We start from the raw sequence: 17,243 nt of genomic DNA, 5'->3' as shown, positions 1-17,243 counted from the left end.
GCCTGAGACCTCTGAATTTTTTGTTTTGTTTTTACTTGCCCTGGTACCTATATCTAGAAAGTTACACTACATCTCCAGTTTCCATTTCATCCAGGACAAGGCCAGTGGCCAGTAGATGGTTAGCTTCTGGCAAATCTCCAGCTTCACTTGGCAGAACTCCAAGCCAGATACCATTGCCTCAGACTCCTCTAGACAAGCCAGGATTTCCCATGAGGGAAAGAGTGCAGCTAATAGCAATACTTTCTCACACTTTCAAATTTCCTGGTCAGCACCCACCACCCCTTCTACCCATTCAGTCTCAGTCTCCTTTGGGTCTGAGATATCAAGGCTTCAAGGAAAGTGAGATGTTCTCCTCCCAAAATGGGATCTGGCACACAGCCCTGTGTCTAATTATGCCAGTCTATTACTGAGTCAGCTCTTTTTACTGAAAACCCATGTGTCACACGTGTACTACAGTAGTCCTCAAATTAATAACAATGCCAAAAAGAAGACCTAGAGCTGGGGGAAGGCTGTGGATTAATGAAATAACCACTAGATTCACTAGATTGCCAGCTAATAAGGCATGTGGCAGCAACTCCTTCCCACTGTCCTGACATCTTGGACATCGTGATCTAGAAGGCATCTGTGGGGGGAAATATGGCAACCCAGCAGAGAGTAATGAGACCAGGGAGGAAAAGTGGAAATGGCGAGACAGTGGATCCTGCATCCGAGAGCTGATTCTTCAGGTTGACATGGTTGGCATAGAGATTTTAAATGAAACTTGGTAAAGGCCAGGTTATTTGACCATAGTCTGAGCCCTTGGCATCCACAAGGTCTTGGGTTTTTGTTTCTTTGCCCTCACTTATGTTCCCTTACTTCCCAAGAACTTCAAAAGAAGCTTAGGCAGTTGGGGGAGGAAGAGAGTGGGAGATCAAGGAGAATTTAAGTCCTAGATATAAACTTTGAAACCCTAAAATATTGTCCGTTATAAAAAGATGTCCCACTTCCAAGAACCCAGTTCTGTAAATAGTTTTCAGAAGTCAGGAGACTCACCGAGATTGAACTTGGCTGACAAAAGTTTCACTTGCCTCTTCCATATTTCATAGTGCCACCCTCTATGGTTTTCAATCTCTAAAATTCTAAATTAATGTGGACATCTGCTTCTAGCAAATATAGTCAGAGCTGTCCTACCACCAACAATGTGCACTCATAAAACCAAAGAAAGAAAAAGAAGGAGTAAACAAGAACAACTCAGCACAACTTCCAGGAACCAGAACCTTTCACAACTAACCGTCTTGCATCAGCCCCATCCTGCCTCCTCCCACTGAGTCTCAATCTAATGTCATAATTCAACTGCAAATATACTTAATAGGAAACATCAGTCCCAGTCCTATTTGTTCGGTAATCACTCAAAAACCACCGAGTTTTGGTCAGAATAGAAAAGAAAAACAATGAAAACTATGTGAACACACACTACACTCAAGGATTCTGTACACCCCCAACCATTTCAGCCACACAAGCTTCTAATGAGGAGAATATAACTCCTTCTGTGCAGGCTGGCACCTGGCTCCTGGCCTGATGGTCATCAGGTCTCCCTGACTTGGCTTCCACTCTAGGCCAGAGTTGTCCATTGGAAATGTAATGCAGGCCGCAAATGCAAGCAAAATTTTTAATTTCTAGTAACCACATTTAAAAAGTAAAAAGAGGTGACATTAATTTTCATAATACATTTTAATCTGATATATGAAAATATCATTTCAATATGTAATCAGTATGTAGCAACATGTGACTGGTATGCTGATAAGCTTGTCCTCATTTTTATGACAAAATATGTTTCTTTCTAAGAGAAATTGCCTGTCCTGGGTTAGGCTGCTGAAACGGGAACTGAAAGTAAAAGTTCCCTGGAAGTGAGCTTGCCATGTAAAATACAAGACACCTAGTTAAATTTGAATTTCAGATAAACAACAACTAATTTTTTAGTATAACTGCATCCCAAATATTGCATAGGACATACTTGTTTTTTTAAATTGTGGTATAGTTTCTTTACAATGTTGTACTAGCTCCTGCTGCACAGTGAAGTGAACCAGCCATATGTATACACATATCCCCTCCCATTTGCATTGACCGCCCATCCAGGTCACCACAGAGTATCACAGAGTCCCCCATGCTATACAGCAGGGCATAGGACATACTTATCTGCATTTCAATTTGGTAAATCTAGCAACCTGTAAAGCATTATTAGAATTGAGTCCTTCTTTAGCTAAAAGGGAGTATGTACGTGTTGAATAAACATAGCTCTATCCCACCAAGGCCACAATTAAGGTAATGGGAGGGGGACATATCATCAGGTGGCCAGTAGAAGTATGAAGGGCCAAGATGTGTTCTACCTTGGCCCAGCAAAGCCAGGAAGGTACTGGCAATCTCACAAAAGAAAGAAGGAGGAAATGGAGGCACAGGGAGAAAATATGGCTGGTACTTGGGGCAGCAGAAGGTGAAGATGCCCTAGGTAGTCAGAGCAGGTCTGCTGGGGAAGCATTGCTTTCAGGGTGAGAAACACCCTTTTCAAGGATGAGTAATGAGGGCACCTGCAGGAAGGTGCACAGGCTGAGCAGCAGGGGTCACTGATGCCTCTGCAGCCCACTCCTCTCCACCCTGCTTTCTCTTCTTCCCTTCCCATGAATTTTACAAACTTTCTGTATATCCCATAAGAATAAGCATTTTGCAAGATCTTGATCTTAATGTGGCATCTGCAGCTTTCCAATTCGCTATGGATTTCCTTTATTAATAAAGTTATCTTTTTATTTTATGTGCTAAGAGTACTCGCAATGGGTGAGGAGAGAGAAGCATTGAGTTTTTTCAATTTATTAGATATTCCTTTGTGTGCTCAAAGTGAGAAGGATGAAACATGCCCCCCAGTTTTTAAAATTCCTAACAATTCCAAAGCAGTAACCTGGTTAAAGCTAAGGGACATGGGGATTACAGAACTTTTGGGGAGGTGTGTTTTCAGTTGGCTAGGTGTTGAAGACCTGTAAGCCTCAAAGGTAAGATCCAGAGTGTCTGATACAGTAGGTCAGGGTAGGACTTGAGAATCTGCATTTTTAACCATTTCTCAGGTGATGCTAACACTGCTGGTCCAGAGACCACACTTTGAGAACCACTGCCTTAGACAATGAGAGAGTTCCCATGGAGATTTAAACAGCACCTGTTGAGACTTTTTATTCTGTTCTATAGTTAGAGTTTCCTCAAATTGGAAACCCAGAGAATATAGACTGCATCTGCAGTGGTCCTGCAGAGCCAGTGGCCTCTGTTAATGGTACAGTTGAATGATGTGGGTTTTCACATCATGAGTCAGATTGTTTATTTGGTGCTCTGGAGGTTGGAGGAGGAAGTGTCTCAAAGGTCATTCTTTGAGAACAGATATCCTGAGCTAGACATTTGTTACTTCTTGTTTCAATACTGCGCCTTTCACTCTCCATCATCCATTGTGCTTCCTTCTAATGAGCCCTTAAGTTCCCTAGTCTGTCCCTCTGCCTCAGGTTACACCCAATCCTAGTCTGTGTCACAGAAGGGGTATTTTCCCTAGCCTTCCTCTAAATGATTGGCATCCAAAAATTCACATTCAGATGTAGGAAGCCTTTCATGCTCTTTTCCTGAGCATGGTGGTGGGGAGACCCACTTGGTAGTGATATCTTCTGTTCCCTGGGCTTAGTAGTTACATTCCTGTCCAGAAGGAGATAGCATCACTCATATCCGCCCCAGAAAAATGAGGAAGATGGAACTCTGCATAAGGGCAATAACAGTAAGACTCGGTGAGAATTTTCAGCACTGAAAAAAGGCATTTCCATTTTCTAACCTCTCCTGAGGCTATACCTTTTTCTCCATCAGCTTATCCACATCCACCCAGCAGGCTTCTGGGAGGCCAGCCTATTCTTCATTCTTCTCCAGCAACTTCATCCCCTTAGAACTCTCTCCAAGATGTCCTGTCTACCCAGGTCCCCCTTGCCCTTCCTCCCAAAAGGAACAAACACTTTTCATTTAAGAACTTAATAACTAAATTAAATGGAATTATAAGGGATTTCCAGGATCAAACAAAAAGAAGCCACAGAGGTTCAAAACACCTGACCACACTCTCCCAGCCTTTGTTTCTGTTCTGTTCCAAGGAACAAAGATACCCTCTCTGATCTTTTAATCCCCAGGGATACAGAACATCAAACCACACCAGCCATGTCATGCCCTTCCCTTGTCTAGAGGAGCCAGTCTTCCATGAAAATCACTTGATGCAGAGCCCTTTATTTTGATCAGAAAGGAAGTCTAGGGCAGACCAATAACGGTGAACTACAGTGACAGTGAGCTGCTTCCTTATCTCAAGTGGGAACATTCCTCAGGGGAACCTAAAAGGGGTCTTTGAGAGCCATGGAGAACAGCTTACTGGCTGCCACAGAAGCCTTGGTTTCCACTCAGTCTCTACTTGGCGTTTTGCCCAGAGCTGTGGCTAGACAAACCCTATACTTGTGCCCAATTATAGAACTAAAAAAATTATTGCTAATAAATGTGTTGCAATAAAAAAAATCTTAAAATGCAAGCAGTTATTTTCCTCTCAGCCAGTATTCTTCATGAGGTCAGCCCATTTCCACATGTAGTGACTAATTTCTGGAATCCTTTTGCCATTTGCTTTAGATGTAATTTTCTCTGGATATAGAAAATCAAAACTAATATTATCTTTGCATATCCGTTTTCTTCTTTTGAAAGGGAAATACTTTGTGATCTGACCTCTTCTTCCTCTATTTCACTGTTCTGATAAACTAGTACATATTTCTCAAACTGTGGTCAATGGGATCACCTGCATCAGAAATAACTGGGATGAAAAAAATAATAACTGGGACTTTCAGTAAAAATGCAAACTCTTTACCTCATGCCAAACTTACAGGGGTGGGGAAGGGACTTGCCCAGGGAATCTTTATTTCTAATAAGCTTCTTAGAAGATTCTTCTGCTTGCTGAATTTTGAGATCCACCACAATAGGTACAGATTATATTTATCCTGCAGGTATTTAATAGGCACCAATTTACCTGGAAGGCAGTTAGGGGGCAGGGGGTGTGTGACAAAACTACCCGACCTCTGGGGCTCCACTTCCTCTGCTGGTGTAATTATGGTGAAAAGCACAACTTTATCTAGATCGGATTCAAGAAGGGTCAGAGAAGACCCTTTTGTATTTTCTCAATACAGTTTACCCTGTCTTGCCTCTTCCCCACTTCCCTAGTTTAGTGTGTCATTATCCCCAATTCATTCAACATCTTATTCTCTTTCATGTCTTGATTCAGTAGTCATGTTACTATTTTCTTGTTACCAAACTTACATCTCCAAACGATTGCTTCCCAGTTAATACACAGTCTGTGACAATAACTCAGCTGGTGTTCCTAATCCCACCAACCTAACCCGTCTTCCAATTTAGCAATAGCAAAGCTTGAATTATTGATACTTAGGGACACAGTTCACCATTTACCCTTTAGACCAGAAACCAGTTTGTTTATTCCTTTTTACAATGGCCTGGGATGAACTGAAAATCATCCTAGATCTTTATTTCTCCAATTAGACTAACATAATGCCTGTTCCCTCATGTACTTCAAATACCAATTTTCTCCCACCTTCAAGGTAAAGATAGTTTATTAAACCTTCTTTGTGCTGACTCTATACGTCAAACACGCTTCAATGGTAACACATATCATACTGCTATATAATATTTGTTTACCTTTATGTTTCCCCTTTTAGAAGATGAACTCCTCCTAGGCAGGAATCTTATCCATGACTTTGCTATCTCTAGTGCTTAACACCTTTCTGACACATAGTGGGCACTCAGTAATGTTTACGTGGAACTCAACTAGTCTCAAACTTTTATAGGTAGAGACGTATCTCATTTAATTCTTCCCCATAAAATGCTGATTCGTTACGCCACAGTTCATTTCAGAAATATTATTATATATATATAATATGTATGAATAGTATGCAGTTAATTTCTGTTTGCATTTGGTCAGACAGCTGCTGGAGTCTAGAGCAACACTGTCTAACAGGAGTTTCTATAATGATGGAAATATTCTATGTCTATATTGTCCTGGATTCCAGATTCCTAGAACACCACCCTGTTACCTCACTACCAACCAATCAGAAGAAAGTCACACACCCTGTAGCCCTCACTGCAAAAGTCGCCTTTAAAAATTCTTCCCTGATTAGTGTACACATGTGAGTCCCAATCTCCCAATTCACCACACCCCACCCCCACCCCCCATCGCCTTCCCCCATTGGTGTCCATATGTTTGTTCTCTACATCTGTGTCTCAATTTCTGCCCTGCAAACCTGTTCATCTGTACCATTTTTCTAGGTTCCACATATATGCGTTAATATACAATATTTGTTTTTCTCTTTCTGACTTACTTCACTCTGTATGACAGTCTCTAGATCCATCCACATCTTTACAAATAACCCAGTGTCATTCCTTTTTATGGCTGAGTAATAATCCATTGTATATTTGTACCACACCGTCTTCATCCAGTCATCTGTCGATGAGCATGTAGGTTGCCTCCATGACCTGGCTATTGTAAATAGTGCTGCAATGAACATTGGGATGCATGTGTCTTTTTGAATTATGGTTTTCTCTGGGTATATGCCCAGTAGTGGGATTGCTGGGTCATATGGTAGTTCTATTTTTAGTTTTTAAAGGAACCTCCATACAGTTCTCCATAGTGGCTGTATCAATTTACATTCTCACCAACAGTGCAAGAGGGTTCCCTTTTCTCCACACCCTCTCCTGCATTTGTTGTTTGTAGATTTTTCTGAGGATGCCCATTTTAACTGGTGTGAGGTGATTACCTCATTGTAGTTTTGACTTGCATTTCTCTAATAATTAGTGATGTTGAGCAGCTTTTCATGTGCTTCTTGGCCATCTGTATGTCTTCTTTGGTGAAATGTCTATTTAGGTCTGTCCATTTTTGGATTGGGTTGTTTGTTTTTTTAATATTGAGCTGCATGAGCTGTTTATATATTTTGGAGATTAATCCTTTGTCCATTGATTCGTTTGCAAATATTTTCTCCCATTCTGATGGTTGTCTTTTTGTCTTGTTTATGGTTTCCTTTGATGTGCAAAAGCTTTTAAGTTTCATTAGGTCCCATTTGTTTATTTTTGTTTTTATTTCCATTACTCTAGGAGGTGGATCAAAAAACATTTTGCTGTGATTTATGGCGAGTGTTCTTCCTAAGTTTTCCCCCGTTTTATAATGTCCAGACTTACATTTGGGTCTCTAATCCATTTTGAGTTTATTTTTGTGTATGGTGTTAGGGATTGTTCTAATTTCATTCTTTTACATGTAGCTGTCCAGTTTTCCCAACACCACTTATTGAAGAAACTGTCTTTTTTCCATTGTATATTCTTGCCTCCTTTATCAAAATTAAGGTGACCATATGTGCGTGGGTTTACCTCTGGACTTTCTATCCTGGTCCATTGATCTATATTTCTGTTTTTGCACAAGTACTATACTGTCTTGATTACTGTAGCTTTGTAGTATAGTCTGAAGTCAGGGAATCCGATTCCTCCAGCTCCATTTTTCTTTCTCAAGATTGCTTTGGCTAATAAGAACCTGCTGTATAAAAAAATATAATAAAATAAAATTCTAAATTTCAGAAAAAAATTCTTCCCTGAAAATCATCAGGGACTTCATGTATTTTGAGCATGAGCCTCCTGTTTGCTTTGCTTGGTCCTTCAATAGACCTTTCTCTCATCCAAACTCCAATGTTTTGGTTTCTTTGGCTTCACTGTGCTTTGGGCACATGAACTTGAGTTCAATGACACAGCCACTAGCTACAGTGTGTGTACATGCATGTGTGTGTATGTCTATACACATTGAAAAAAGAGAAAAAGAATGGTATAGAAAGTGATTAAAAAGTAGCAGTGGGCTTCCCTGGTGGCACAGTGGTTGAGAGTCCGCCTGCCGATGCAGGAGACACGGGTTCGTGCCCCGGTCTGGGAAGATCCCATATGCCGCGGAGCTGCTGGGCCTGTGAGCCATGGCCGCTGAGCCTGTGCGTCCAGAGCCTGTGCTCCACAACAGGAGAGGCCACAACAGTGAGAGGCCTGCATACTGCAAAAAAAAAAAAAAAAAAGTAGCAGTGATTATGTCCATATGTAAAATCACAGGTAGTGTTATTCACCAATTCTATAAGAACTTAAAGTAAATAAATTTTCCACAAAAAGCACACACTAAATAAGAAAAATCATTGTTTTTAAATGTCAGCATATTCCTAGCCTTCAAGTATTGGGTACATCTTGTAGGGTATGAACTACAAGATAAGTATGTACTTATTGCCATCTTGTTAATTATTTTCTGGATGCTTTTGTTCCTGTTCCTGTTAATTATTTTCTGGATGCTTTTGTCCCTGTTCCTTTCTTCATCTCTTGGTTTCTCCCCATGTGGTTTGATGATTTTCTTTAGTGCTATTTTTAGGTTATTTTCTCTTTATTTTTTTGTATCTATTATGTTTTTGATTTGTGTTTACCATGAGGTTCATTTATAACAACCTATTCATATAGCATTCTATTTTGTTTATGGTCAGTTAAATTTGAATGCATTCTAAAAACACTACATTTTTACTACACCACCTCACTCCCTGTTTCACTTTTTTGACATCATATTTTAAAACTTTTAATTTTGTGTATCTCTTAACTACTTATTGTAGTTATAGTTGATCTTACTACTTTTGTGAGACACAGCAAGGAGGCAGCCATCTGCACCCCAATGAGAGAGGCCGCAGAAGAAACTAACTCTGCAGACAAGTTGATCTTGGACTTCCAGCCTCCAGGCCTGTGAGGAAATAAATGTCTGTTGGTTAAGCCACCCAGTCTGTGGTATTGGTCTGGCAAACTAATACAAATACCAACATGACAGTGTGTTTGTGAGGACTGAGTGAGAAAAGTAAAGAGACAGGAGAAAATAGATATCTAAATGGTTGTCTTCCCATTCCTTTCCTGATTAGAAATGATGCATAACCTGCAAGTAGGCTATTTGGGCAGAAGAGAATAAGTTCAATGAGAGGAAAGTATACACACTGACCCTGAGCCACTGAACTCTGGAAAAATATTGCTGTTACAGGTCTTGAATAACCTAAGAAAGATTAAGAAAAAGTAGTGTGGAGATGATATCAGAAAAATTATTTTCTAATGTAAAATTATTTATAATAGATTTTGTGTGAACGTCCAATCTGTTGATTTGCTAAGGTCTGTTAAAAAAGGAAAGAAGGAAGGAGGGAAGGAGGAAGGGAGGGAAGAAAGAAAGATAAGAAAATGTGCAAGTATGCTATTTCTTTCCTGCAGATGAAGCAATCATAACTTTCAAATTAACTGGTGTGTCTGAATCAACACTCTGCAGCCCCAAACCCGTGAATTTTTCAATATGACCCATTCCATTTCTTCAAAAATTGCTTTGTTGTCAATAAATGAATCACACATTCATTTATCCATGAACATTCAGTGAGTACTAACAGCTGACCAGTTCTTGTGTAAAGTTCTGTATCTGTGATTTAGGCATGGAAAGTTTATATTTCATTCTCTTCCCAACCCTGTGATTCCAAAATTAGAAGCAGGCCCATCAGCTGCTCAGCGCTTAGTTCTTTGAAGTAACTGAGTGGACAAGTGTTTCATTTCTTAAGTCACTCTAGATTTTAGCCTTTCCGGTTTTCCTCCCCTATAAGACAGTTTCCATGGATCACCCATAGATGGCACTAGCTGACTATGATGAAACAGTTTCTTAAAAATATAAAACTTTTTACCATGGAATTCGTTAAACACACACAAAAGTAGAGATGATATAATGAACTCGCATGTACCCATCACCCAATGTCAACAATTATCAACAAGTGGCCAATCTTGTTTACCTACCTCATCCATTTACCCCACCCTCTGGATGATGCAGAATGAAATCTCAGACATATAATTTCATCTATAAATGTTTTAGTATGTATCAATAAAAGGTAAAGGCGAGATGAGCACCTTGACTGCAATCTATCAGGATTTTATTTTTGTTTTTTAAACCTCTAAAGTTTAATTCACAAAGAGTTATTTTTTAATGCAGTCATTCAGACTACTGCTTCATTTCAGAGGCTCGCAGCTCTTTGCTTTCTCTTCCTCACTGAACGCTGCCCCCTGCCCCCCATCTCCCTTGTTTCTATCACTTCTACATATGTGTTCACTATCTGACCATAAAGTAAAAACTGACTGATTCTGTTAGGCAACTTTCGGTTTTGTTACAGTTTTATCGCATCGTTTGTTAACACAAGGAGGAGCACTAAGGAGCAGTTGTATTTCAGACTAAAACTCTAGGTTATTTTTATAGGAAGTTTTCCATTCTAAGGGAATGTACTATGTACTCTTCCTAATTAATTGGGTTGTGACTCAATTTCATGTTCCCCCTGACCACATCTTCAGCCTAGAGAAGGAGCAGAGGCTGGAAAACAGCAGATTTCTGAGAAGCAGTGGTGGAGAGAATCCAGACTTGGAGACACATGGGTCCCAGCCTTGATCTTGTCACTTGCCCTTGGGACCTTGAGCAAGTCACTCAGCCTCTCTGTGCCTCAGTTTCCTCCTCTGTAGCAGGAGAGTCATAGGACCTTATACCCTGCCCCACATCATCAAAGCAGCAATTAGGAGATGAAAGGGAAAAACTATTTCCACTCACAAAACACTGTATGCACACACAGTTAGGCAGCATGCATAGTGGTTCAGAGCAGGGGTTCTGGTGTCAGACAGATCTGGGTGTGAGTCCGAGTTATGTGTGACTAAGCAGGCGGCTTTACCTTTCTGATCCTCAGTTTCAACATCTACAAAATAAAGATAATTACAGAACCCACATCATAAGGTGATTTAATAGCTTAAAAGGCAGTGAGTGTAAAGCACTTAGCTAGGTGCTTGACACATAGTAGGCAGTCAATCTATGGAAGTTTACCTACACTTATCACTTCATTTCTAAGCTGAAGGACCCTAGAATTGCAGAAACCAAGTGGTCTCCAGAGAATCCTTCCTAAGAGAACCGTTTAGGGGTGTCCACACAAGCTCACATCTCTTTCCTGGACCAAATTCACCCCAGAGATTCCCTAAACCTCTCAGCTGGCCCCTTGAATCCTGGCTTTCCCAGGGTCCTTTAGACCATGCCTCATCTCCTCAGAGGGATATACGGTCAGAACCGTAATTCTGGACCTAAAACAAAGGAAAACTGAGCTCCCAGGCTGAAGGCCCAGGAATTCACATTTTTTCCTCAGCCTTCTTTTTATCCCATGGATCATCTCAAGCAGTCAGGTCTAGGTATTGCTTAAGGGGAATATTTCTGGTGTGTCACAGGTGGTGATGAGTTGATGTCAGTATGCAATGATTCCCTTGCTCCCTAAATGTACTCACCAAAATGTTGATCTTCCATCTCCAAGAAGACTATAGCTGCCTGACTGGGGGTTTCCCCAAGCAATTCATCTCGTTACACTTAAGTGGCAGGAATGTAGGAAGGAGCGGATGCTATAGAATGTCTGCTCTCGTTTCTCACAAAACCTGTGATATTAGCCTTAAGGGAATTAATAGCAATCAAATTTTATTCTCTCATCTGTCATTTTAAAATCAACCACCCACTCAGGAGTAAAATTTTATACTGTTGATGCTCTTCAAATTGGGATCTTAACAAAGAAAAGCCTGCAACAGATGCATGACTACCATGCACATCATCACTGTGACACATAAAGACCCAGAAAAGATCTTGTGTGTTTCTAAGAAAAGTGGAGTGAAGGAGGCTTTCTTTACAAATTTCCTGTAATGTTCCTTGTAAACGAACTTATACCAATAAATACAAACACCATCTCTCATGACAGCAGCCGAAATTATGAACCACAGCCAGGGCATTTGCCATTCATACAAAACCTAAGTGTGTTAAAGTCAAAGAAACAGCTCCAACATGGAGTCAAAATTGGCTCTTCCCTGTTACACTATGGCCTACAGTGCAAGGTCCAAACCCCTGATCATGGGGTCCACTCACCAGTCCTCCCCATTCCCAACATTCTATCCCCCCTTGTCTGCCATGATTACAGGGTGGGAATTTTTACCTGTCTGTCTTGCTCATAGGTTAGTGCTCTCAAGGGCAGAGACCATGGCTTCTCACATCCATGCTTTTGCTAAAGGAACTATGAGTTTTGCAAGGACCGTTGGCCCAAAGTCTAACTGTCTCTCTATCCCTCCTGACAGTTCCATCACTGGCTCATGGGGTTTCCCCTTAAGACTCACAATCAATTAACCATATGCAGGAAACAGCAAATGCTGCCTTAGATCAGGCCAGAAGGAGGGCTTAGGTTGTCTGCCCACCACTTGGTGGTGCTGTGTGCAGGGATCATATACAAAGATGCAGACATACACACAGCCTTTTAGAAAATTTCCCTCTGCAGCACTTACTATTCCATCCTCCATTCCTACCCAGCTAGTATAATACTTTGAAACTCACAATCCAGAGAGAAGGTAACGTTATGGCACTCTTTACATATTCAGAAAAGCTAGCAAGAGGCAACAGTTAGATTAAACATAAGCCACACTCCTGAGGTGATATTCTAAATCCAATTGATTCCCATGCTCACAGCAGTTATGTTGTATACATTTACCACAAACACTGAATTACTGAAACCTGAGCCACTGCTTCTAGGAGAAACATAGTGTTAGGTTCCTGTATAAGGGACTAAAAATAACTGTGTGCATGCACAGTTAAGGCAAAGTATGATACAAAAAGGGCAAAAACCTAACTGCTACTTCTCAGGTGCCAGAGCAAAAGCAGGATACCATGCATGATCCCTGCACATCACCAGCAAGAGTTGGGCAGATCACCTAAGCCACCTCAGGCCCAACCCACTGATCTGCCCACCTTCACCCCATTTAAGGAACAAGCTTTCTCCCCACCCTTGGGGAGCAAGCCAGGGCACCTGTTACTCATTCTTGCTCCTTCATGCTGCAGCATTAGCCACAATAAAGCCTTGCCTGAATTTGGCCTCATCAATTTCTATTGATTAAAGAGTCCAAGAACCCAAATTGGTAACAATATGGGCCCTGACCCCAGGAACTTTATCATTAGAGTGATATCTTTCATGGGAATCTTAAGCTTTTGCCAGCATGATGAAAAGCTAGTAATATTATGTCTATAAAAAAGCTGGAGGAAAAAAATTCAAGAATCTGACTTGCTTAGTATAGATCAGTAATTCTCGAAGTGTGATCTCCAGATTAGCAGCATTATTGTCATTTAGGAGCTTGTTAAAAAGGCAAAATTTTAGGTCCTCACCCCAGGCTGCTGAGTCTGAAACTCTGAGGGTGAGGGTGGGGCAGCACTACAAGTTTTAACAGACTCTTTATGTGATTCTGATGCATGCTCAGGTGTGATTGAGAATCACTGCTCCAGCACAGACCCTTGATATTCAGTGTGCTTCATGGACCAGCAGCATCAGCATCCCTTGGGAACTTATTCAACATGTAGAGTGTTGGGATCACTTAAGACCTACTGAATCTGGATTGGCAATTTAGCAAGATTCTCAGGTGATCTGCATGCAAATAACATTTGTGAAGCACTGTCAAGACAGATTGTACCTTGGAGGGCTTGGAGCCAGGGCCAGGCTATGACTCCTTTCACCTCTGACATCAAATCTCTGAAGCACCCTGAGGGGCTGCTCCTTTCCACTGCCCTATGCACTTGTGTGATACTATTATGAACTGGCATTTTGCAAACTTGAACAGTACTAAGATTTCTTACAATGCAGGCTCAGCTCCTGGCCACAAAGATTGAGTGTGGTGCCACTTTAAACAATTATTTTTCCAGTAGCCAACAGATTGTTATTAAAATTGTTTGGCAGGAGATTTCCCCCTTCTTTAAATATCCATACAATTAAGTTTTTTTGTCTGAAGCAAGGGTAATAAAATTTCCAGTGTAGGTGGGTCAAGCTGACTTACAAAATAGTGAGTAATAGGGAAAATTTGGGATTTCTCAGCTTGGTATTACCCTGGTATCAGGAAGCGCCAGAACAGCCAAACATTAGTAAGATACTGGAATCCTTCTGTAAAAGGTTAGTAAGTGGCTGTTGTCCCCATGTCATCCCTGGCTTCCTAGCCCTTCCTTTGGGCTCTCCCTACACTCCATGATCCAGCACCCAACAATCCAAGTATTCCTTCCTGGCACATCTGGAGCTCCCAGGGCCTTAAATGATGTGATTTGAATCTCTTCTGATTTTTTAGTGCTCCTACTTTACCAGTTGTTAGATACACTAAAATCTCACTGTTCAAAGAGTCTACATTTGTTAATATGTTTACTTGCTAAAATATATTTGTAATCCCACATCAATACTCGTGGTGCTTTAGCAGTTATTTGTGGATGTGTGCAGAGTGGTGGAAATACAACCTTCTGGGCATGTGGATTACCTGCTGATGTTGACCAAAACCATGCTCTACCTTTTCTTGTTTCAGCTCTCATACTATAAACTGTCCTTTTTACAGTTTATTTAGTGGCACATCTTTTGCATTTTTAAATGCTTTTTGTTGGTGTCTCCACTCTTTAAAATGGCCCCAAGTGCTGAAGTGCTATCTAGGGCTCCTAAGTGCAGAGGCAGTGATGTGCCTTAAAGAGAAAATGCTGTGTTAGATAAGTTTCCTTCAGGAAACAATTATAATGTTATTGTTCACGAATTCAATGTTAATCAACAATGTATATTAAATAAGGTGTCTGCAATCAGAAACACACATGAAATTTTGACCTATCTGGGTTCTTGGACTCTTTAATCATTAGAAGTTAAGAGGCAAACAGAAATTCAGGCAAAGCTTTATTAAGGCTTGTGCTGCAACATGAACCAGCAAGAACAAGTAACAGGTGCCCTTGCTTGCTCCCCAAGTGTGGAGAGCAAGCTGGTTCCTTAAATGGGGTGAATGTGGGCAGGTCAGTGGGTTGGGCCTGAGGTGGCTTAGGTGATCTGCCCAACTCTTGGTGGTGCTGTGTGCAGGGATCATATGTGGTATCCTGTTTTTTTTCTCTGGCACCTAAGAAGTAGCAGTTGGGGTTTTGCCTTCTTGTATCTTACTGTTCATACTTTGCCCCCACCTGTGCATGCACACAGTTATTTTTAATCCCTTATAGCTTCTTTGTATCTGTTGCTCAAGGAGACATTTGTCCAGGTGCAAGCACCACAGTAAAGGGTCCCAGGTCCCAGCCTATCTCAATACTGTATATTCATTTGATACAATATGAATATAGTAAGGATGAATTAATACAATCTGGATTTATGGCAATTAAATAATGAATTTTACTACCTGAGGGGAACTTTCACCATTCTAAATGCTTTCCTTTCAACAGGCACAAAACTAATCACCAGCTGCCAACTCTTCCCCTCAATTGAATTTTACAAATTACACATTATAATTTTTACAAATTTCTTCTAGAAAGAAAAGCACTGGGCGTAGGGGCTGTGGCTTTGTATCCCCTATGCCTAAAACAGGACCTGTCAAAATGTAAATGTTCCATAAATATTTGAGGAAGGAAGGGAGGGAGGGGAGGGGGGAACAGAGGGAAGGGGAGGGGGGAGAGGAGGGAAGGGGAGGGGAGGGGGGAGAAGGAGAAACCTATGTCCTTAGTTCAAAGTGTAATTTGCTGTTGCTGTGCCTTCCAAATGACTTAACTGAATACCTTTCTAAAGGCAGAATTTTATGTTTCTTTTTAGTTGAGTCTTTATTCTAAATAAAGTTCTTCTGGCAATAAATATACAAATGATTTTTCAATAATAATAATGATAATAAATTTTAAAAGTTGGTGTGTTACAATGCCTATCATTCTTAATTCCCTCTGCTTCAATCCACAACACAATATGAAGATTTGAGGAACCTCTTCTGGGAGAACTTTATTTAAATTTCAGAGGAAAATGTCCTCCTGGCTAATATGACTGAAACTCCCTGCCAATTTGTGAGTGGAAATTCATAGGCTTTGGAATAACAATGACCTGGGTTTCAAGTTCTGGTTCTGCTGCGTACTATCCTTGTGATCTTGGACAAACTACTTAACCTCTCTGAGCCTTCTTCCCTCATTTGTAAAATGAGGATATAAATCCTATCTCTTGGGATTACTGTCAGGATTCAATGAGACATTGGTATGAATGTAGTTTCTCCTTTGTTTGAGTGTTGATTTAAGGTGAGTTTGAGGTTAGCAGTACTCCCTATAAACAAGTCTGGTGAAGGGGCCCTTTGTAAGTGAAGATTAATCCAAGAGTCAATTCCCTTCAGTTTCACTGTGCATGAGCTAGTTAAGAGTACCTGACAAGGGTCCTTTCACCTAGGTTGGAGATAGTCCTTTAAATTACATCTTTTCCAGCATGCATAATCCCCTGGTTGCAGATCATGGGGCAGCTGATCTCCATCCAAAGACAGCTTACTGAGATAAGCTTAAGAAACAAACTTAAAGTGTTCTTTTAATAATTCAATTAAACTTTACATTAATATAACATAACAACAAGGAACTATCTGGGAAGTGAGTCTTAGTAAATACAGAACTCAGCTAACAAAACTGAAATTTAATATTCATTTAAACATAATCATTTTCTCTCTAAAATTACCCTCATGTCTACCAAATATAGCCAAATTAAGACTAATTTGTTTGCAAAATAAGTCTGGTCTCAATAAACTTGACCTGATGATTTATACAAGTGTAATTGATAATATACGATTTTTTTTTTGGTTTTGCTAAAACTTTTATGAGTCTCAGGCTGAACTTTTAAAAGACCGCTCAGGGCTATGAAAGTCACACCAACGGCTTGTCACAGATTTTGCCTAACAGATTTAGGTGAATTCCTCCCTTTTCAAGGTCCAAGTACCTTGAGATTCTTCTACCTATTAAGAGTTGGCCTTCTTAATTTATCTGATAAACTTTCTGGGAACCTAAGAGTTTCCAATCTCTGGAGGGATCAGATAAAGAAAAAAGATAAATGTTTCAATTCTCTTTACAAATGTATAATTTACCAAATTACTGTAAGTCATAATTAGCTTGAGAAGAAGGGTTTCTTTATACCTGGAAAACACAGATTAAAAGACAGTAATATTTCAAACAGAAACCATAAAATTATAATTATATTCACCAGTTCACTCAGTCCTATGTAACTAATCCATTTTGGTAACAGTTTATGAAGCCATCAGATTTCCCATTAGAATTCTTTAATTTCTTACCCAGTTTCAGCATTATGATC

The sequence above is a fragment of the Monodon monoceros genome, unplaced genomic scaffold (genome assembly GCF_005190385.1).
Source record: "Monodon monoceros isolate NGI ecotype Baffin Bay Population unplaced genomic scaffold, NGI_Narwhal_1 Super_Scaffold_11, whole genome shotgun sequence".
In the NCBI taxonomy this organism is placed as follows: domain Eukaryota; kingdom Metazoa; phylum Chordata; class Mammalia; order Artiodactyla; family Monodontidae; genus Monodon; species Monodon monoceros.
Note: the sequence above shows the minus strand (reverse complement) of the source record.